Source organism: Paramisgurnus dabryanus, chromosome 11 (assembly GCF_030506205.2).
Source record: "Paramisgurnus dabryanus chromosome 11, PD_genome_1.1, whole genome shotgun sequence".
NCBI classification, from domain to species: Eukaryota; Metazoa; Chordata; class Actinopteri; order Cypriniformes; family Cobitidae; genus Paramisgurnus; species Paramisgurnus dabryanus.
Window position 1 is genome coordinate 9906292 of NC_133347.1, and position 22145 is coordinate 9928436.

The 22145-nt window shown below is 39.5% G+C and overlaps 2 protein-coding genes across 2 annotated transcripts in view; one reads left to right on the top strand and one right to left on the bottom strand.

The window, feature by feature from the left end:
- Positions 1-22145, bottom strand: part of LOC135729190 (retinal Mueller cells isomerohydrolase) — a 298130-nt gene that overhangs the window by 203987 nt on the left and 71998 nt on the right. The gene's annotated exons all lie outside the window — the stretch shown is intronic.
- pde4d (phosphodiesterase 4D, cAMP-specific) overlaps positions 1-22145 on the top strand; it is a 307501-nt gene that overhangs the window by 132012 nt on the left and 153344 nt on the right. The gene's annotated exons all lie outside the window — the stretch shown is intronic.

The window sequence follows — 22145 nt, forward strand, 5'->3', positions numbered from 1 at the left end:
GATGTTCTGATGCAGAGAAAAAGCTCTTTCAAAAACAGTTGATTAGGTAATCTCATTGGTTGCTAGAGAGTAGATTCACATCCACCAGCGATAATAGTCCAAGCCATGAAATGAAGAATCCATGATGACTTATGATTTTAGATGTGTTGTTGCAGTAGTTTTAGGCAAAAATTGCTATTTTCTATCTCCAAGCCACTAGGTGGCGCTATGACAAAATTGTGCATGCAACCTCAGGGCATGACTGCGTTACATTTAGCTAGTTTTCTGACTATACACTTTAGTTCAGCAAAGAAATAGTTGTATGACCATAGGGCTTGCTTGATATGAAAGGTTTTGTCCAATTATAAGGCCAACTAGTGGTGAAGGCATACCAATGTTTTTGTGTGACCTCAGACTCTGCTCGTACATCAGCGTATCAAATCTGGTGAAAAAATCTCTTTTCGTTGCGAAGTTATAACCATTTATGTGTAAAAAACACAAAATTCAAAGGTAATTTCTCGTTTTTTGCAATTTTCGGCCATTTCTGATGAAAATTTTAATATAACGCCAATAGAACTTTTTGTTCAGAAGGTAATGCAATATTCTTCCTATGATGTTTTCAAGTCGATCAGAATTACGCTCGCGGAGATATTCGCGCTTGTTTTTTAAGTGCTGTTTTGCTGCGCAGGGCTAACCGTAAGGCGAAATCTGGCATGTTTGGTATCGTTGGACTCGGCGACTACCCAGGACTCCTAAAAATCAAGTCCCGTCAAAATACGTTTATCACAGCCAAAGTTATAGGCGTATAAAACATTCGTCTGGCCAGTAGGTGGCGCTGCGACGAAACTGTGCATGCACCCTCAGTTCCTGACTGGCATCTCAAGTACCAAGTGTCGTGTCAATAGGCCTAAGTTTGACGAAGATAAAGCCTAAAATCTGTTTTTTTGCGCTCTACATAAAACTCGTTAAGGTGGTATTTGACAACGGATTGCTGTATCGAAATTCTTTTGATAACTTTTTGCCATGAGTGTCTCAAGATGATACATACCAATTTTCGTGGCAATCGGACAAAAGCTCTAGGACGAGTTCGAAAAAGTAGGTTTTTCAAATAATTCAAAATGGCGGGAAAATTTTCATGACGGAAAATGACGTCATAGAGTGTAATCGAATCGTCTTGAGCCAAGGAATCAGAGGAAGCAAGAATTTTGTTTCTAGGACTTACGGATCAGAAGTTATAAGCAAAAACATAAGTGCAATTTTGGACTGTTGGTGGCGCTAGCGGGTTTGACATAGAGACTCCAAATTTGCTGTGGGGACACATTGGAGTGTCCTTTATCAGTGTGCCAAATTTCATAACTTTCCTACGTACGGTTCTATGGGCTGCCATAGACCGCAATGGCGGAAGAAGAATAACTAATAATAAATATAGCTGCAAGCAGCGATACTGGGGTCAAGCCAAACATGGCAAAAATAATTCATATGTGATGACTGTCATGATTTAAGATCTAAGTTTGCATTAGTTTTAGGAAAAAATAGAAATTTTTTGTATCTTGTGACCACTAGGAGGCACTGTGCCGAAACAAGAGATGGTGCCTCAGGCCATGACTGTGATGACACATACCAAATTAAGTGTAAATACGATAAAGCGATACAGAGATATAGCCTTAAATGACTTGACCACTAGGGGGCACTGAACAAAATAATAGATGGTGACTCAGGTCATGATTGTGATGACACATACCAAATTTAGTGTAAATACGATAAAGCGATACGGAGATATAGCCTTAAATGACTTGACCACTAGGGGGCACTGACCAAAACAATAGATGGTGACTCAGGTCATGATTGTGATGACACATACCAAATTTAGTGTAAATACGATAAAGCGATACGGAGATATAGCCTTAAATGACTTGACCACTAGGGGGCATTGACCAAAACAATAGATGGTGACTCAGGTCATGATTGTGATGACACCCACCAAATTTGGTGTAAATGCGATAAAGAGATGCAGAGATATAGCTTCAAATCTCTTGACCACTAGGGGGCGCCGAAAAGTTTACAAGCCCTCTCAGAACATGTTGCTGATGAACCATACCAAGTTTCATAACAATACGCAATTGCGTTTTTGAAATACTTGAACTTAAAGAAATTTTTTAAAATGGCCGACACACAAAATGGCCGACTGAAACCATTTGGTATCGTTTGACTTGGCATGCCTCACGTAATCTAACAAGACTAATCTCATAATTTTATATTCAATTTTGAAGTAGTTATAAGCAAAAATAGGCATTTTTTGAATCTCGTGACCACTAGGTGGCGCTGTGACGAAACGTTGCAGGCACCCTCAGGTCATGACTGTAATGACATATACCAAGTTTCGTGTCGATACAATAAAGTTTTGCGAAGATACGGCCTCACGTCCGTTTTGGCGTGCTCGCCGCCATATATGTTGTCAATTTATACGAGAACGCATTGGTCTATCAAAAAGCTTTTGATAACTTTTGTCTTGGGTGTCTCTAGATGCTACATACCACAGGACATGCAAATCGGACAAACGGTCTAGGAGGAGTTCGAAAATTTAGGTTTTACAAAAAATTCAAAATGGCGGAAAAATGTGCATGACACAAATGACATAATGTGTGCATTTGAATCATCATGAGCCAAGGATTCAGAGGAAACAAGAATTTAGTTTCTAGGACTCACGGGTCAGAAGTTATGAGCATGAACATAAGTGGATTTTTGGACTGTTGGTGGCGCTAGAGGGTTTGAGTCAGACACACCAATGTTGCTATAATAACTTCTGAGAATGTCCTCTACATGTGTGCAAAAATTCATAACTTTCCTATGTACGGTTCTATGGGCTGCCATTGACTTTCGGCGGAAGAACGAGGAAGAAAAATAATAATAATAATAATAATAATAATAATAAGAAAACTAACAATAACAATAGGGTTCTACGCCCCTTCGGGGCTTGACCCCTAAATATAGCTGCAAGCAGCAATACCGGGGTCAAGCCGAAAAGGGCCCAAAAGGATGTAAAATTGAGATTGGATAAGCAGACTGAAGAACCTAGTTAAACCAAGTTTAATTAGTGAAAAGAGCCCACCCACGTGTCTCTACGGTGTTCCGATGCAGAGATATAGCTTTTGCAAAAACGGTTGATAAGGTATTCTCATTGGTTGCTAGGGAGTGAATTGGCAACCATCAGTGATTATAGTCAAAGCCATGAAAGGAATAATCCATGATGACTCATGGTTTTAGAAGTGTTGTTGCAGTAGTTTTAGGCAAAAAATGCGTTATTCTATCTCAAAACCAGTAGGTGGCGCAATGACAAAATTGTGCATGCAACCTCAGGTCATAACTGTGTTACATCTAGCTAGTTTTATGACTATACACTTTAGTTTAGTGAAGAAACAGTTGTATGACCATAGGGCTGGCTTGATATCAAAGGTTTTGTTCAATTATAGGGCCACCTAGTGGTGCAAGCATACAATATTTTTTGTGTGGCCTCAAAATATGCTCATACATCAGGGTATCAAATATGGTAAAAAAATCTCTTTGCGTTACGAAGTTATAGCCATTTATGTGTAAAAACACAAAATTTAAAGGTAATTTTTCGTTTTTTGCAATTTTCAGCCATTTCTGATGAAAATTTTAATACAATGCCAATGGAACTTTTTGTTCAGAAGGTAATGCAATATTCGTCCTATGATGTTTTCGAGTCGATCAGAATTACGCTCGCGGAGATATTCGCGCGTGTTTTTTAAGTGCTATTTTGCCGCGCAGGGTTAACCGTAAGGCCAATTCTGGCATGTTTGGTATCGTTGGACTCGGCAACTATTCAGGACTCCAAGGAAACAAGTCCCATGAAAATACGTCGATCACAGCCAAAGTTATAGGTGTGTAAAACATTCGTCTTACCACTAGGTGGCGCTGCGACGAAACTGGGCATGCGCTCTCAGTTCCTGACTGGCATCACAAGTACCAAGTGTCGTTTCAATAGGCTTAAGTTTGGTGAAGATACAGCCTCAAATCCGTTTTTTTGCACTCTACGTAAAATTTGTTGACGCGGTTTACGCAAACAGATTGGCGAATCGACATGAATTCCATAACTTTTTGCCGTGAGGGTCTGTAGATGCTACATACCGATTTTCGTGGAAATCGGGCAAAAGCTCTAGGACGAGTTCGCAAAAGTAGGTTTTACGAATAATTCAAAATGGCGGAAAAATTTTCATGACGGAAAATGACGTCATAGGGTCCAGTCGGATCTTCTTGAGCCAAGGAATCAGAGGAAACAAGAATTTCGTTTCTAGGACGTACGGGTCAGAAGTTATAAACAAAAACGTAAGTGCAACTTTAGACTGTTGGTGGCGCTAGAGGGTTGGAGTTAGAGACTCCAAATTTGCTGTGGGGACACATTTGGACTGTCCTTTATCAGTGTGCCAAATTTCATAACTTTCCTACGTACGGTTCTATGGGCTGCCATAGACCGCAATGGCGGAAGAAGAAGAAGAAGAAGAAGAATAATAAATATAGCTGCAAGCAGCAATACCGGGGTCAAGCCGAAAAGGGCACAGAAGGATGTAAAGTTGCGTTTGGATAAGCAGACTGAAGAACCTAGGTAAACCTAATGATTTCAGATGAAAAAATGCAAAGGTAATCAACAAAAATAATCTATATTCTTGTCTACTGCAACTGTCCTTCGGTTATTGACAATCATGGAACATTAGAGCACTGAAGGACATGTATGTGATGCTTACAGTGGGCAAACATGGGTCACAACATGTTACAACAAGTTAAAAGAGTCAAAAGAGACCATCCCCATGTCTCTGTGATGTTCTGATACAGAGAAAAAGCTCTTGCAAAAACAGTTGATAACGTATTCTCATTGGTTGCTAGAGAGTAAATGGACATCCTCTAGTGATTATAGTCAAAGCCATGAAAGGAATAATCCATGATGACTCATGGTTTTAGATGTGTTGTTGCAGTAGTTTTAGGCAAAAAATGCCATATTCTATCTCAAAACCAGTAGGTGGCGCAATGACAAAATTCGTGCATGCAACCTCAGGTCATAAATGTGTTACATCTAGCTAGTTTTATGACTATACACTTTAGTTTAGTGAAGAAACAGTTGTATGACCATAGGGTGGCTTGATTTCAAAGGTTTTGTTCAATTATAAGGCCAACTAGTGGTGCAACCATACAATTTTTTTTGTGTAGCCTCAGACTGTGGTCGTACATCAGCGTATCAAATATGGTGAAAAAATCTCTTTGCGTTACGAAGTTATAACCAATTTTGTTATTAAAACACAAAATTTAAAGGTAATTTTTCGTTTTTTGCAATTTTCGGCCATTTCTGATGAAAATTTTAATATAGTGCCAATAGAACTTTTTGTTCAGAAGGTAATGCAATATTCTTCCTATGATGTTTTCGAGTCGATCAGAATAACGCTCGCGGAGATATTCGCGCGTGTTTTTTAAGTGCTGTTTTGCTGCACAGGGCTAACCTTAAGGCGAAATCTGGCATGTTTGGTATCGTTGGACTCGGCGACTATTCAGGACTCCTAAAAATCAAGTCCCGTCAAAATACGTTGATCACAGCCAAAGTTATAGGTGTAAAAAACATCTGTCTGGCCACTAGGTGGCGCTGCGACGAAACTGTGCATGCACACTCAGTTCCTGACTGGCATCACAAGTACCAAGTGTCGTGTCAATAGGCCTAAGTTTGACGAAGATACAGCCTAAAATCTGTTTTTTTGCGCTCTACGTAAAATTTGTTAACGCGCTATACGACAACGGATTGGTTTATCGAAATTCTTTTGATAACTTTTTGCCGAGAGGGTCTCTAGATGCTACATACCAAATTTCGCGACAATCGGGTAAAAACTGTAGGACGAGTTCGCAAAAGTAGGTTTTACGAATAATTCAAAATGGCGGAAAAATTTTCATGACGGAAAATGACGTCATAGGGTCCAGTCGAATCGTCTTGAGCCAAGGAATCAGAGGAAACAAGAATTTCGTTTCTAGGACTTACGGATCAGAAGTTATAAGCAAAAACATAAGTTCAACTTTGGACTGTTGGTGGCGCTAGCGGGTTAGAGATAGAGACTCCAAATTTGCTGTGGGGACACATTGGACTGTCCTTTATCAGTGTGCCAAATTTCATAACTTTCCTACATACGGTTCTATGGGCTGCCATAGACCGCAATGGCGGAAGAAGAATAATAATAATAATAATAAATATAGCTGCTAGCAGCGATACCGGGGTCAAGCCAAACATGGCAAAAAATGATTCATATGTGATGACTGTCATGGTTTAAGATCTAAGTTTGCATTATTTTTATGAAAAAAAGCATTTTTTTCGTATCTTGAGACCACTAGGTGGCACTGTGCCGAAAGAATAGATGGTGCCTCAGGTCATGACTGTGATGACACATACCAAATTTAGTGTAAATACAATAAAGCGATACGGAGATATAGCCTTAAATGACTTGACCACTAGGGGGCACTGACCAAAAAATAAATTGTGACTCAGGTCTTGATTGTGATGACACCCACCAAATTTGGTGTAAATACAATAAAGATATGGAGAGATATAGCCTTAAATGACTTGACCACTAGGGGGCACTGACCAAAAAATAAATTGTGACTCAGGTCTTGATTGTGATGACACCCACCAAATTTGGTGTAAATACGATAAAGAGATGCAGAGATATAGCTTCAAATCTCTTGACCACTAGGGGGCACCGGAAAGTTTACAAGTCCTCCCAGAACATGTTGCTGATGAACCATACCAAGTTTCATAACAATACGCAATTGCGTTTCTGAAATACTTGAACTTAAAGAAAAATTCTAAGTGGCCGACACACAAAATGGCCGACCAAAAACCATTTGATATCGTTTGACTCGCCATGCCTCACGAAATCTAACAAGACCAGTCTCATAATTTTACATTCAAATTTGCAGTAGTTATAAGCAAAAATAGACATTTTTTATGTCTCGTGACCAGTAGGGGGCAGTGTGACGAAATGGTGCATGCACCCTCAGGTCATCACTGTTATGACATATACCAAGTCTCATATTAATACGCAAAAGTTTTGCGAAGATACAGGCTCAAACACATTTTGGCGTGCTCGCCCTCGCATTCTTTGATGCGTTATACGACAACGGATAGGTCTCCCAAAAATCTTTTGATAACTTTTTGTCTAGAGTGTCTCTAGATGATGCATACCAAAAATCAAGCCAATCACACAAGCGCTCTAGGAGGAGTTCGAAAAAGTAGGTGTTCAATATAATTCAAAATGGCCGACAGGAAGTAGGTTTGACTCAGACGTATTTGGTACAGTCGGACTCAGCATGAGCCAAGGAATCAATAGAGTGAAGTCTTATGTCATAGTGGCAATTTAATCAAATGATATAAAGATTAAAAAAATTTTTTTACATATCCTGACCACTAGGTGGCGCCGTCCTAAAGATTTATAGGTGCGCTCAGAACATGTCACTGATGAACCATGCCAAATTTCGTAGCGATACGCCATTCTGTTTGTGAAATACTGAACTTAATGAGAAAATTCAAAATGGCCGACACCCAAAATGGCCGACCGAAAACCGTTTGGTATCGTTTGACTCGGCATGCTTCAAGGAATCTAACAAGACCACCTCCATGATTTTAGACTCAAGTTTGAAGTAGTTATAAGCGAAAATAGGCATTTTTCGAATCTCGTGACCACTAGGTGGCGCTGTGACGAAACGTTGCAGGCACCCTCAGGTCATGACTGTTATGACATATACCAAGTTTCGTGTCGATACAATAAAGTTTTGCGAAGATAAGGCCTCACGTCCGTTTTGGCGTTCTCGCCGCCATATATGTTGTCAATTTATACGAGAACGCATTGGTCTATCAAAAAGCTTTTGATAACTTTTTGTCTTGGGTGTCTCTAGATGCTACATACCAAAGGACATGCAAATCAGACAAACGGTCTAGGAGGAGTTCGAAAAAGTAGGTTTTATGAAAAATTCAAAATGGCGGAAAGATGTGCATGACACAAATGACATCAATGTGTGCATTTGAATCATCATGAGCCAAGGATTCAGAGGAAACAAGAATTTAGTTTCTAGGACTCACGGGTCAGAAGTTATGAGCATGAACATAAGTGGATTTTTGGACTGTTGGTGGCGCTAGAGGGTTTGAGTCAGATACACCAATGTTGCTATAGTAACTTCTAAGACCGTCCTCTACATGTGTGCCAAATTTCATAACTTTCCTATGTATGGTTCTATGGGCTGCCATTGACTTCAATGGCGGAAGAACAAGAAGAAGAATAATATATAATAATAATAATAAATATAGCTGCAAGCAGCAATCACCGGGGTCAAGCCAAAAAGGGCACAGCAGAAAGTAAAGTTGACTTCGGATGAGCAGTTTAAAGAACCTAGGAAAATCTCTTGATTTCAGACAAAACAATATAATAGTTATCAGCAAAAAAGCTGTGTTCTCATTAAGTGAAATCTCTCCCTCTCTTTCGATGAGCATTGATAACTAGAACACTGAAGTAAAAATGAGTGGTGCTTGCAGTGGCAATACTCAGCTCACAAAATGTTACAGTGGTGTTAATGAGTCAAAAGAGCCCACCAGCGTGTCTCTACGATGTTCTGACGCAGAGATATAGCTCTTGCAAAAACGGTTGATAAGGTATTCTCATTGGTTGCTAGGGAGTGAATTGGCAACCATCAGTGATTATAGTCAAAGCCATGAAAGGAATAATCCATGATGACTCATGGTTTTAGATGTGTTGTTGCAGTAGTTTTAGGCAAAAAATGCCATGTTCTATGTCAAAACCAGTAGGTGGCGCAATGAAAAAATTTGTGCATGCAACCTCAGGTCATAACTATGTTACATCTAGCTAGTTTTATGACTATACACTTTAGTTTAGTGAAGAAACAGTTGTATGACCATAGGGTGGCTTGATTTCAAAGGTTTTGTTCAATTATAAGGCCAACTAGTGGTGCAAGCATACAATTTTTTTTGTGTAGCCTCAAACTGTGGTCTTACATCAGTGTATCAAATATGGTGAAAAAATATCTTTGCGTTACGAAGTTATAACCATTTATGTGTAAAAAACACAAAATTTAAAGATTATTTTTCGTTTTTTGCAATTTTCGGCCATTTCTGATGAAAATTTTAATATAACCCATAAGAACTTTTTGTTCAGAAGGTAATGCAATGTTCTTCCTATGGTGTTTTCGGGTCGATCGGAATTACGCTCGCGGAGATATTCGCACATGTTTTTTAAGTGCTGTTTTGCTGCGCAGGGCTAACCGTAAGGCGAAATCTGGCATGTTTGGTATCGTTGGACTCGGCAACTATTCAGGACTTCAAGGAAACAAGTCCCGTAAAAATATGTCGATCGGAGCCAAAGTTATAGGTGTATAAAACATTTCTCTGGCCACTAGGTGGCGCTGCGACGAAATGATGCATGCACAATCAGATCCTGACTGGCATCACAAGTACCAAGTGTCGTGTCAATAGGCCTAAGTTTTACGAAGATACAGCCTAAAACCTGTTTTTTTGCACTCTTCGTAAAATTCGTTAAGGCAGTATACAACAACGGATTGATGTATCAAAATTCTTTTGATAACTTTTTGCCGTGAGTGTCTCTAGATGCTGTACACCGATTTTCGTGGCAATCGGGTAAAAACTCTAGGACGAGTTCGCAAAAGTAGGTTTTACGAATTATTCAAAATGGCGGAAAAATTTTCATGACGGAAAATGACGTCATAGGGTCCAATCGAATCGTCTTGAGCCAAGGAATCAGAGGAAACAAGAATTTCGTTTCTAGGACATACGGATCAGAAGTTATAAGCAAAAACGTAAGTGCAACTTTGGACTGTTGGTGGCGCTAGCGGGTTTGAGATAGAGACTCCAAATTTGCTGTGGATAATATTTGGACTGTCCTCTGTCAGTGTGCCAAATTTCATAACTTTCCTACGTACGGTTCTATGGGCTGCCATAGACCGCAATGGCGGAAGAAGAAAAATTTATTAACAGAAACAATTACCAATATAGCTGCAAGCAGCGATACCGGGGTCAAGCCAAACATGGCAAAAAATGATTCATACGTGATGACTGTCATGATTTAAGAACTAAGTTTGCATTAGTTTTATGAAAAAAAAGCAATTGTTTCGTATCTTGAGACCACTAGGTGGCACTGTGCCGAAAGAATAGATGGTGCCTCAGGTCATGACTGTGATGACACATACCAAATTTAGTGTAAATACAATAAAGCGATACGGAGATATAGCCTTAAATGACTTGACCACTAGGGGGCACTGACCAAAAAAAAATTGTGACTCAGGTCTTGATTGTGATGACACCCACCAAATTTGGTGTAAATACAATAAAGAGATGCAGAGATATAGCCTTAAATGACTTGACCACTAGGGGGCACTGACCAAAAAATAAATTGTGACTCAGGTCTTGATTGTGATGACACCCACCAAATTTGGTGTAAATACGATAAAGAGATGCAGAGATATAGCTTAAAATCTCTTGACCACTAGGGGGCACCGAAAAGTTTACAAGTCCTCCCAGAACATGTTGCTGATGAACCATACCAAGTTTCATAACAATACGCAATTGCGTTTCTGAAATACTTGAACTTAAAGAAAAATTCAAAATGGCCGACACACAAAATGGCCGACCAAAAACCATTTGGTATCGTTTGACTCGGCATGCCTCATGACATCTAACAAGACCAGTCTCATAATTTTACATTCAAATTTGCAGTAGTTATAACCAAAAATAGACATTTTTTATATCTCGTGACCAGTAGGGGGCAGTGTGACGAAATGGTGCATGCACCCTCAAGTCATCACTGTTATGACATATACCAAGTCTCATATTAATACGCAAAAGTTTTGCGAAGATACAGGCTCAAACACATTTTGGCGTGCCCGCCCTCGCATTCTTTGATGCGTTATACGACAACGGATAGGTCTACCGAAAATCTTTTGATAACTTTTTGTCTAGAGTGTCTCTAGATGATGCATACCAAAAATCAAGTCAATCACACGAGCGCTCTAGGAGGAGTTCGAAAAAGTAGCTGTTCAATATAAATCAAAATGGCCGACAGGAAGTAGGTTTGACTCTGACATATTTGGTACAGTCGGACTCAGCATGAGCCAAGGAATCAATAGAGTGAAGTCTTATGTCATAGTGGCAATTTAATCAAATGATATAAAGATTTTAAAAATGTATTTTACATATCCTGACCACTAGGTGGCGCCGTCCTAAAGATTTATAGGTGCGCTCAGAACATGTCACTGATGAACCATGCCAAATTTCGTAGCGATACGCCAATCTGTTTGTGAAATACTGGACTTAATGAGAAAATTCAAAATGGCCGACACCCAAAATGGCCGACCGAAAACCGTTTGGTATCGTTTGACTCGGCATGCCTCAAGGAATCTAACAAGACCACCTTCATGATTTTAGACTCAAGTTTGAAGAAGTTATAAGCAAAAATAGGCATTTTTCGAATCTCGTGACCACTAGGTGGCGCTGCGACGAAACATTGCAGGCACCCTCAGGTCATGACTGTTATGACATATACCAAGTTTCGTGTCGATACAATAAAGTTTTGCGAAGATACGGCCTCACGTCCGTTTTGGCGTGCTCGCCGCCTTATATGTTGTCAATTTATACGAGAACGCATTGGTCTATCAAAAAGCTTTTGATAACTTTTTGTCTGGGGTGTCTCTAGATGCTACATACCAAAGGACATGCAAATCGGACGAACGCTCTAGGAGGAGTTCGAAAAAGTAGGTTTTACGGAAAATTCAAAATGGCGGAAAGATGTGCATGACACAAATGACATCAATGTGTGCAATTGAATCATCATGAGCCAAGGATTCAGAGGAAACAAGAATTTAGTGTCTAGGACTCACGGGTCAGAAGTTATGAGCATGAACATAAGTGGATTTTTGGACTGTTGGTGGCGCTAGAGGGTTTGAGTTAGACACACCAATGTTGCTATAGTAACTTCTAAGACTGTCCTCTACATGTGTGCCAAATTACATAACTTTCCTACGTACGGTTCTATGGGCTGCCATTGACTTCAATGGCGGAAGAACTAGGATGAATAATAATAAGAAAACTAACAATAACAATAGGTGTCTACGCCACTTCGTGGCTTGACCCCTAATAATAAGAAAACTAACAAATACAATAGGGGTCTTCGCCCCTTCGGGGCTTGACCCCTAATAATAATAATTATTATAATAAAAAGAAAACTAACGGATACAATAGGGGTCTTCGCCCCTTCGGGGCTTGACCCCTAATAATTATAATAAATATAGCTGCAAGCAGCAATGCCGGGGTCAAGCCAAAAAGGGCACAGAAGAAAGTGAAGTTGAATTCGGATGAGCAGTTTAAAGAACCTAGGAAAATGTATTGATTTCAGACTAAATAATATAACAGTTATCAGCAAAAAAACTGTGTTTTCATTCAGTGTAATCTCTCCCTCTCTTCTCGAGGAGCATTGACAACTAGAACACTGAAGAAAATGTGAGTGGTGCTTGCAGTGGCAATTCTCAGCTCACAAAATGTTACAGTGGTGTTTATGAGTCAAAAGAGACCACCCCCATGTCTCTACGATGTTCTGATGCAGAGATATAGCTCTTGCAAAAACGGTTGATAAGGTATTCTCATTGGTTGCTAGAGAGTAAATTCACATCCACCAGTGATTATAGTCAAAGCCATGAAAGGAATAATCCATGATGACTAATGGTTTTAGATGTGCTGTTGCAGTAGATTTAGGCAAAAATAGCTATTTTCTATCTCCAAACCACTAGGGGGCGGTATGACAGAATCGTGCATGCAACCTCAGGTCATGACTGCGTTACATCTGGCTAGTTTCATGACTATACACTTTAGTTCGGCAAAGAAATAGTTGTATGACCATAGGGCTTGCTTGATATGAAATATTTTGTTCAATTATAGGGCCAACTAGTGGTTCAGGCATACCAATTTTTTTGTGTGGCCTCAGACTCTGCTCATACATCAGCGTATCAAATCTGGTGAAAAAACCTCTTTTCGTTGCGAAGTTATAACCAATTATGTGTAAAAACCACAAATTTTAAAGGTAATTTTTCGTTTTTTGCAATTTTCGGCCATTTCTGATAAAAATTTTAACATAACGCCAATAGAACTTTTTGTTCAGAAGGTAATGCAATGTTCTTCCTATGGTATTTTCGAGTCGATTGGAATAACGCTCGCGGAGTTATTCGCGCGTGTTTTTTAAGCGCTATTTTAATGCACAGGGCTAACCGTAAGACGAAATCTGGCATGTTTGGTATCGTTGGACTCGGCGACTATTCAGGACTCCTAAAAATCAAGTCCCGTCAAAATACGTTGATCACAGCCAAAGTTATAGGTGTAAAAAACATCTGTATGGCCACTAGGTGGCGCTGCGACGAAACTGTGCATGCACACTCAGTTCCTGACTGGCATCACAAGTACCAAGTGTCGTGTCAATAGGCCAAAGTTTGACGAAGATACAGCCTAAAATCTGTTTTTTTGTGCTCTACTTAAAATTTGTTGACGCGCTATACGACAACGGATTGGTTTATCGAAATTCTTTTGATAACTTTTTGCCGTGAGGGTCTGTAGATGCTACATACCGATTTTCGTGAAAATTGGGCAAAAGCTCTAGGACGAGTTCGCAAAAGTAGGTTTTACGAATAATTCAAAATGGCGGAAAAATTTCTATGACGGAAAATGACGTCATAGGGTCAAATCGAATCGTCTTGAGCCAAGGAATCAGAGGAAACAAGAAATTTGTTTCTAGGACTTACGGATCAGAAGTTATAAGCAAAAACGTAAGTGCATCTTTGGACTGTTGGTGGCGCTAGAGGGTTGGAGATAGAGACCCCAAATTTGCTGTGGGGACACATTGGACTGTCCTTTATCAGTGTGCCAAATTTCATAACTTTCCTACGTACGGTTCTATGGGCTGCCATAGACCGCAATGGCGGAAGAAGAAGAAGAATAAATATAGCTGCAAGCAGCGATACCGGGGTCAAGCCAAACATGGCAAAAAATGATTCATACGTGATGACTGCCAAGATTTAACATCTAAGTTTGCATTAGTTTTATGAAATAAAGCACTTTTTTCGTATCTTGAGACCACTAGGTGGCACTGTGCCGAAAGAATAGTTGGTGCCTCAGGTCATGACTGTGATGACACATACCAAATTTAGTGTAAATACAATAAAGCGATACGGAGATATAGCCTTAAATGACTTGACCACTAGGGGGCACTGACCAAAAAATAAATTGTGACTCAGGTCTTGATTGTGATGACACCCACCAAATTTGGTGTGAATACAATAAAGAGATGCAGAGATATAGCCTTAAATGACTTGACCACTAGGGGGCACTGACCAAAAAATTAATTGTGACTCAGGTCTTGATTGTGATGACACCCACCAAATTTGGTGTAAATACGATAAAGAGATGCAGAGATATAGCTTCAAATCTCTTGACCACTAGGGGGCACCGAAAAGTTTACAAGTCCTCCCAACATGTTGCTGATGAACCATGCCAAGTTTCATAACAATACGCAATTGCGTTTCTGAAATACTTGAACTTAAAGAAAAATTCAAAATGGCCGACACACAAAATGGCCGACCAAAAACCATTTGGTATCGTTTGACTCGACATGCCTCACGAATTCTAACAAGACCAGTCTCATAATTTTACATTCAAATTTGCAGTAGTTATAAGCAAAAATAGAATTTTTTTATATCTCGTGACCAGTAGGGGGCAGTGTGACGAAATAGTGCATGCACCCTCAGGTCATCACTGTTATGACATATACCAAGTCTCATATTAATACGCAAAAGTTTTGCGAAGATACAGGCTCAAAGACATTTTGGCGTGCTCGCCCTCGCATTCTTTGATGCGTTATACGACAACGGATAGGTCTACCGAAAATCTTTTGATAACTTTTTGTCTAGAGTGTCTCTAGATGATGCATACCAAAAATCAAGCCAATCACACAAGCGCTCTAGGAGGAGTTCGAAAAAGTAGGTGTTCAATATAATTCAAAATGGCCGACAGGAAGTAGGTTTGACTCAGACATATTTGGTACAGTCGGACTCAGCATGAGCCAAGGAATCAATAGAGTGAAGTCTTATGTCATAGTGGCAATTTAATCAAATGACATAAAGATTTAAAAACATTTTTTTACATATCCTGACCACTAGGTGGCGCCATCCTAAAGATTTATAGGTGCGCTCAGAACATGTCACTGATGAACCATGGCAAATTTCGTAGCGATACGCCATTCTGTTTGTGAAATACTGAACTTAATGAGAAAATTCAAAATGGCCGACACCCAAAATGGCCGAACGAAAACCGTTTGGTATCGTTTGACTCGGCATGCCTCAAGGAATCTAACAAGACCACCTTCATGATTTTAGACTCAAGTTTGAAGTAGTTATAAGCGAAAATAGGCATTTTTCGAATCTCGTGACCACTAGGTGGCGCTGTGACGAAACGTAGCAGGCACCCTCAGGTCATGACTGTAATGACATATACCAAGTTTCGTGTCGATACAATAAAGTTTTGCGAAGATAAGGCCTCACGTCCGTTTTGGCGTGCTCGCCGCCATATATGTTGTCAATTTATATGAGAACGCATTGGTCTATCAAAAAGCTTTTGATAACTTTTTGTCTTGGGTGTCTCTAGATGCTACATACCAAAGGACATGCAAATCGGACAAACGGTCTAGGAGGAGTTCGAAAAAGTAGGTTTTACGAAAAATTCAAAATGGCGGAAAGATGTGCATGACTCAAATGACATCAATGTGTGCATTTGAATCATCATGAGCCAAGGATTCAGAGGAAACAAGAATTTAGTTTCTAGGACTCACGGGTCAGAAGTTATGAGCATGAACATAAGTGGATTTTTGGACTGTTGGTGGCGCTAGAGGGTTTGAGTCAGATACACCAATGTTGCTATAGTAACTTCTAAGACCGTCCTCTACATGTGTGCCAAATTTCATAACTTTCCTATGTACGGTTCTATGGGCTGCCATTGACTTCAATGGCGGAAGAACTAGGAAGAATAATAATAAGAAAACTAACAATAACAATAGGTGTCTACGCCACTTCGTGGCTTGACCCCTAATAACAAGCAGCGATACCGGGGTCAAGCCAAACATGGCAAAAAATGATTCATACATGATGACTGTCATGATTTAAGATCTAAGTTTGCATTAGTTTTATGAAAAAAAGCAATTGTTTCGTATCTTGAGACCACTAGGTGGCACTGTGCCGAAAGAATAGATGGTGCCTCAGGTCATGACTGTGATGACACATACCAAATTTAGTGTAAATACAATAAAGCGATACGGAGATATAGCCTTAAATGACTTGACCACTAGGGGGCACTGACAAAAAAATAAATTGTGACTCAGGTCTTGATTGTGATGACACCCACCAAATTTAGTGTAAATACAATAAAGCGATACGGAGATATAGCCTTAAATGACTTGACCACTAGGGGGCACTGACAAAAAAATAAATTGTGACTCAGGTCTTGATTGTGATGACACCCACCAAATTTGGTGTAAATACAATAAAGAGATGCAGAGATATAGCCTTAAATGACTTGACCACTAGGGGGCACTGACCAAAAAATAAATTGTGACTCAGGTCTTGATTGTGATGACACCCACCAAATTTGGTTTAAATACGATAAAAAGATGCAGAGATATAGCTTCAAATCTCTTGACCACTAGGGGGCACCGGAAAGTTTACAAGTCCTCCCAGAACATGTTGCTGAGGAACCATACCAAGTTTCATAACAATACGCATATGCGTTTCTGAAATACTTGAACTTAAAGAAAAAATCAAAATGGCCGACACACAAAATGGCCGACCAAAAACCGTTTGGTATCGTTTGACTCGCCATGCCTCACGAAATCTAACAAGACCAGTCTCATAATTTTACATTCAAATTTGCAGTAGTTATAAGCAAAAATAGACATTTTTTATATCTCGTGACCAGTAGGGGGCAGTGTGACGAAATGGTGCATGCACCCTCAGGTCATCACTGTTATGACATATACCAAGTCTCATATTAATACGCAAAAGTTTTGCGAAGATACAGGCTCAAACACATTTTGGCGTGCTTGCCCTCGCATTCTTTGATGCGTTATACGACAACGGATAGGTCTACCGAAAATCTTTTGATAACTTTTTGTCTAGAGTGTCTCTAGATGATGCATACCAAAAATCAAGCCAATCACACGAGCGCTCTAGGAGGAGTTTGAAAAAGTAGCTGTTCAATATAATTCAAAATGGCCGACAGGAAGTAGGTTTGACTCAGACATATTTGGTACAGTCGGACTCAGCATGAGCCAAGGAATCAATAGAGTGAAGTCTTATGTAATAGTGGCAATTTAATCAAATGATATAAAGATTTAAAAACATTTTTTTACATATCCTGACCAATAGGTGGCGCCGTCCTAAAGATTTATAGGTGCGCTCAGAACATGTCACTGATGAACCATGCCAAATTTCGTAGCGATACGCTATTCTGTTTGTGAAATACTGAACTTAATGAGAAAATTCAAAATGGCCGACACCCAAAATGGCAGACCGAAAACCGTTTGGTATCGTTTGACTCGGCATGCCTCAAGGAATCTAACAAGACCACCTTCATGATTTTAGACCCAAGTTTGAAGTAGTTATAAGCGAAAATAGGCATTTTTCGAATCTCGTGACCACTAGGTGGCGCTGTGACGAAACGTTGCAGGCACCCTCAGGTCATGACTGTTATGACATATACCAAGTTTCGTGTCGATACAATAAAGTGTTGCGAAGATAAGGCCTCACGTCCGTTTTGGCGTGCTCGCCGCCATATATGTTGTCAATTTATATGAGAACGCATTGGTCTATCAAAAAGCTTTTGATAACTTTTTGTCTTGGGTGTCTCTAGATGCTACATACCAAAGGACATGCAAATCGGACAAACGGTCTAGGAGGAGTTTGAAAAAGTAGGTTTTACGAAAAATTCAAAATGGCGGAAAGATGTGCATGACACAAATGACATCACTGTGTGCATTTGAATCATCTTGAGCCAAGGATTCAGAGGAAATAAGAATTTAGTTTCTAGGACTCATGGGTCAGAAGTTATAAGCATGAACATAAGTGGATTTTTGGACTGTTGGTGGCGCTAGAGGGTTTGAGTCAGACACACCAATGTTGCTATAGTAACTTCTGAGACTGTCCTCTACATGTGTGCCAAAATTCATAACTTTCCTATGTACGGTTCTATGGGCTGCCATTGACTTTCGGCGGAAGAACGAGGAAGAAAAATAATAATAAATATAGCTGCAAGCAGCGATACCGGGGTCAAGCCAAATATGGCAAAAAATGATTCATACGTGATGACTGCCATGATTTAACATCTAAGTTTGCATTAGTTTTATGAAAAAAAGCAATTTTTTCGTATCTTGAGACCACTAGGTGGCACTGTGCCGAAAGAATAGATGGTGCCTCAGGTCATGACTGTGATGACACATTTCAAATTTTGTGTAAATACAATAAAGCGATACGGAGATATAGCCTTAAATGACTTGACCACTAGGGGGCACTGACCAAAAAATAAATTGTGACTCAGGTCTTGATTGTGATGACACCCACCAAATTTGGTGTGAATACAATGAAGAGATGCAGAGATATAGCCTTAAATGACTTGACCACTAGGGGGCACTGACCAAAAAATAAATTGTGACTCAGGTCTTGATTGTGATGACACCCACCAAATTTGGTGTAAATACGATAAAGAGATGCAGAGATATAGCTTCAAATCTCTTGACCACTAGGGGGCACCGAAAAGTTTACAAGTCCTCCCAGAACATGTTGCTGATGAACCATACCAAGTTTCATAACAATACGCAATTGCGTTTCTGAAATACTTGAACTTAAAGAAAAATTCAAAATGGCCGACACACAAAATGGCCGACCAAAAACCATTTGGTATCGTTTGACTCGGCATGCCTCATGAAATCTAACAAGACCAGTCTCATAATTTTACATTCAAATTTGCAGTAGTTATAACCAAAAATAGACATTTTTTATATCTCGTGACCAGTAGGGGGCAGTGTGACGAAATGGTGCATGCACCCTCAAGTCATCACTGTTATGACATATACCAAGTCTCATATTAATACGCAAAAGTTTTGCGAAGATACAGGCTCAAACACATTTTGGCGTGCTCGCCCTCGCATTCTTTGATGCGTTATACGACAACGGATAGGTCTACCGAAAATCTTTTGATAACTTTTTGTCTAGAGTGTCTCTAGATGATGCATACCAAAAATCAAGTCAATCACACGAGCGCTCTAGGAGGAGTTCGAAAAAGTAGCTGTTCAATATAAATCAAAATGGCCGACAGGAAGTAGGTTTGACTCTGACATATTTGGTACAGTCGGACTCAGCATGAGCCAAGGAATCAATAGAGTGAAGTCTTATGTCATAGTGGCAATTTAATCAAATGATATAAAGATTTTAAAAATTTATTTTACATATCCTGACCACTAGGTGGCGCCGTCCTAAAGATTTATAGGTGCGCTCAGAACATGTCACTGATGAACCATGCCAAATTTCGTAGCGATAAGCCAATCTGTTTGTGAAATACTGAACTTAATGAGAAAATTCAAAATGGCCGACACCCAAAATGGCCGACACCCAAAATGGCCGACCGAAAACCGTTTGGTATCGTTTGACTCGGCATGCTTCAAGGAATCTAACAAGACCACCTTCATGATTTTAGACTCAAGTTTGAAGAAGTTATAAGCAAAAATAGGCATTTTTCGAATCTCGTGACCACTAGGTGGCGCTGCGACGAAACGTTGCAGGCACCCTCAGGTCATGACTGTAATGACATATACCAAGTTTCGTGTCGATACAATAAAGTTTTGCGAAGATACGGCCTCACGTCCGTTTTGGCGTGCTCGCCGCCATATATGTTGTCAATTTATACGAGAACGCATTGGTCTATCAAAAAGCTTTTGATAACTTTTTGTCTGGGGTGTCTCTAGATGCTACATACCAAAGGACATGCAAATCGGACGAACGCTCTAGGAGGAGTTCGAAAAAGTAGGTTTTACGAAAAATTCAAAATGGCGGAAAGATGTGCATGACACAAATGACATCAATGTGTGCATTTGAATCATCATGAGCCAGGGATTTAGAGGAAACAAGAATTTAGTTTCTAGGACTCATGGGCCAGAAGTTATGAGCATGAACATAAGTGGATTTATGGACTGTTGGTGGCGCTAGAGGGTTTAAGTCAGACACACCAATGTTGCTATAGTAACTTCTGAGACTGTCCTCTACATGTGTGCCAAAATTCATAACTTTCCTATGTACGGTTCTATGGGCTGCCATTGACTTTCGGCGGAAGAACGAGGAAGAAAAATAATAATAATAATAATAATAATAATAATAATAATAATAAGAAAACTAACAATAACAATAGGGTTCTACGCCCCTTCGGGGCTTGACCCCTAATAATAATAAGAAAACTAACAATAACAATAGGGTTCTACGCCCCTTCGGGGCTTGACCCCTAATAATAATTATTATAATAAAAAGAAAACTAACGGATACAATAGGGGTCTTCGCCCATTCTGGGCTTGACCCCTAACTAACGGATACAATAGGGGTCTTCGCCCATTCTGGGCTTGACCCCTAATAAATATATAACTTTAAGTTAATTGACCTGTTTTTCACAAAGTGTGTTTTAGAAAGCAACAAAGTCAGAGCCTGAAGAAGCATACATGTGTACTTCTGTGTAAATCAATTGTGATTTGTGTTTCCCTGCCTGCCCTGAGGCTGTTTGGGGAGAGCTGGTCTCGCTAGATCGATATCACATATTAGGGAGTGACAATGCTTTTATGTGTCTTCACAGCATCACAGTCACAGCAAGAGATGACTGATGGTTAGAGGAAGATACGGTAGATAGATAGATAGATAGATAGATAGATAGATAGATAGATAGATAGATAGATAGATAGATAGATAGATAGATAGATAGATAGATAGATACCAAGCGAGAAAGCATACAGTGTTTCATTATATCGATTTTTACTCATACTTTAGATAGTAGATACTGTATTATTGAAAATTACCCTGGAGTGCACAAACTTGAGGCCAAATATCAACACGCCTGTAATACCTGACATGGCATGCCCTTGATGCTCAGATATTCAAGCTTTAGGAGTCATCTTTGTCAGAAGTCATTCATTAGCTTTACTTATACTTTACAATCACTCAAGAAAGCTTTAAATTCATAACTAGCTCATTGTACAGTTTCTTTGACATCAGCCTGTTTTTGCAACATACAATGGGACCTGCATAATTCAATGGATCCAGAATGACAAGATTAACAGGTTATAAGACGTCAGTCATCCGCAATCAGCTGAATGAAGTGTTTATTGTTTTTGCTGTAGACTTTGTTCCATTTATGCTTCTTTTGATTTTCAGACAGGACTATTGTCCATTAGAAATGATAAATGGAAACGGTGAAAAAGAATACAATGCGAGAATAGCCCATTACAATACACTGCATTTTTGCAGGGCATTCGATTGTGCAATGCTTTACGCCAATAGTGCCATACCTAGAAGTACAATACCTCAAAATATATTTGCTCGAAAGATTAAAAGGTATTTTATTCAAATGCTTAATCGGTTAATCATGTAGCCTACCAAGGGGTAATGGAACACAAATGACTCATTCATTACGAACTCATTATAAAAATTATCAAATAATCCATTTAGTTTGCATGAATAAATTCACTTTAAAGTTCATCAGGCAAGATTGGTGTGTAAATTATATATCTTGTCTTGCCTAATTATTCAGTAAACACATTTCGAACAGTGCAGGACAACATAAAGGGCATTGCTCAAATACTGATTCTAAACTTGATTTGTTTGTTAAAGGGACATTCCACTTTTTTTGAAAATATGCTCATTTTCCAGCTCTCCTAGAGTTAAACATTTGATTCTTACTGTTTTGGAATCCATTACTGTTTTGATCTCCAGGTCTGGCGCTAGCACTTTTAGCATAGCTTAGCACAATGCAGCAG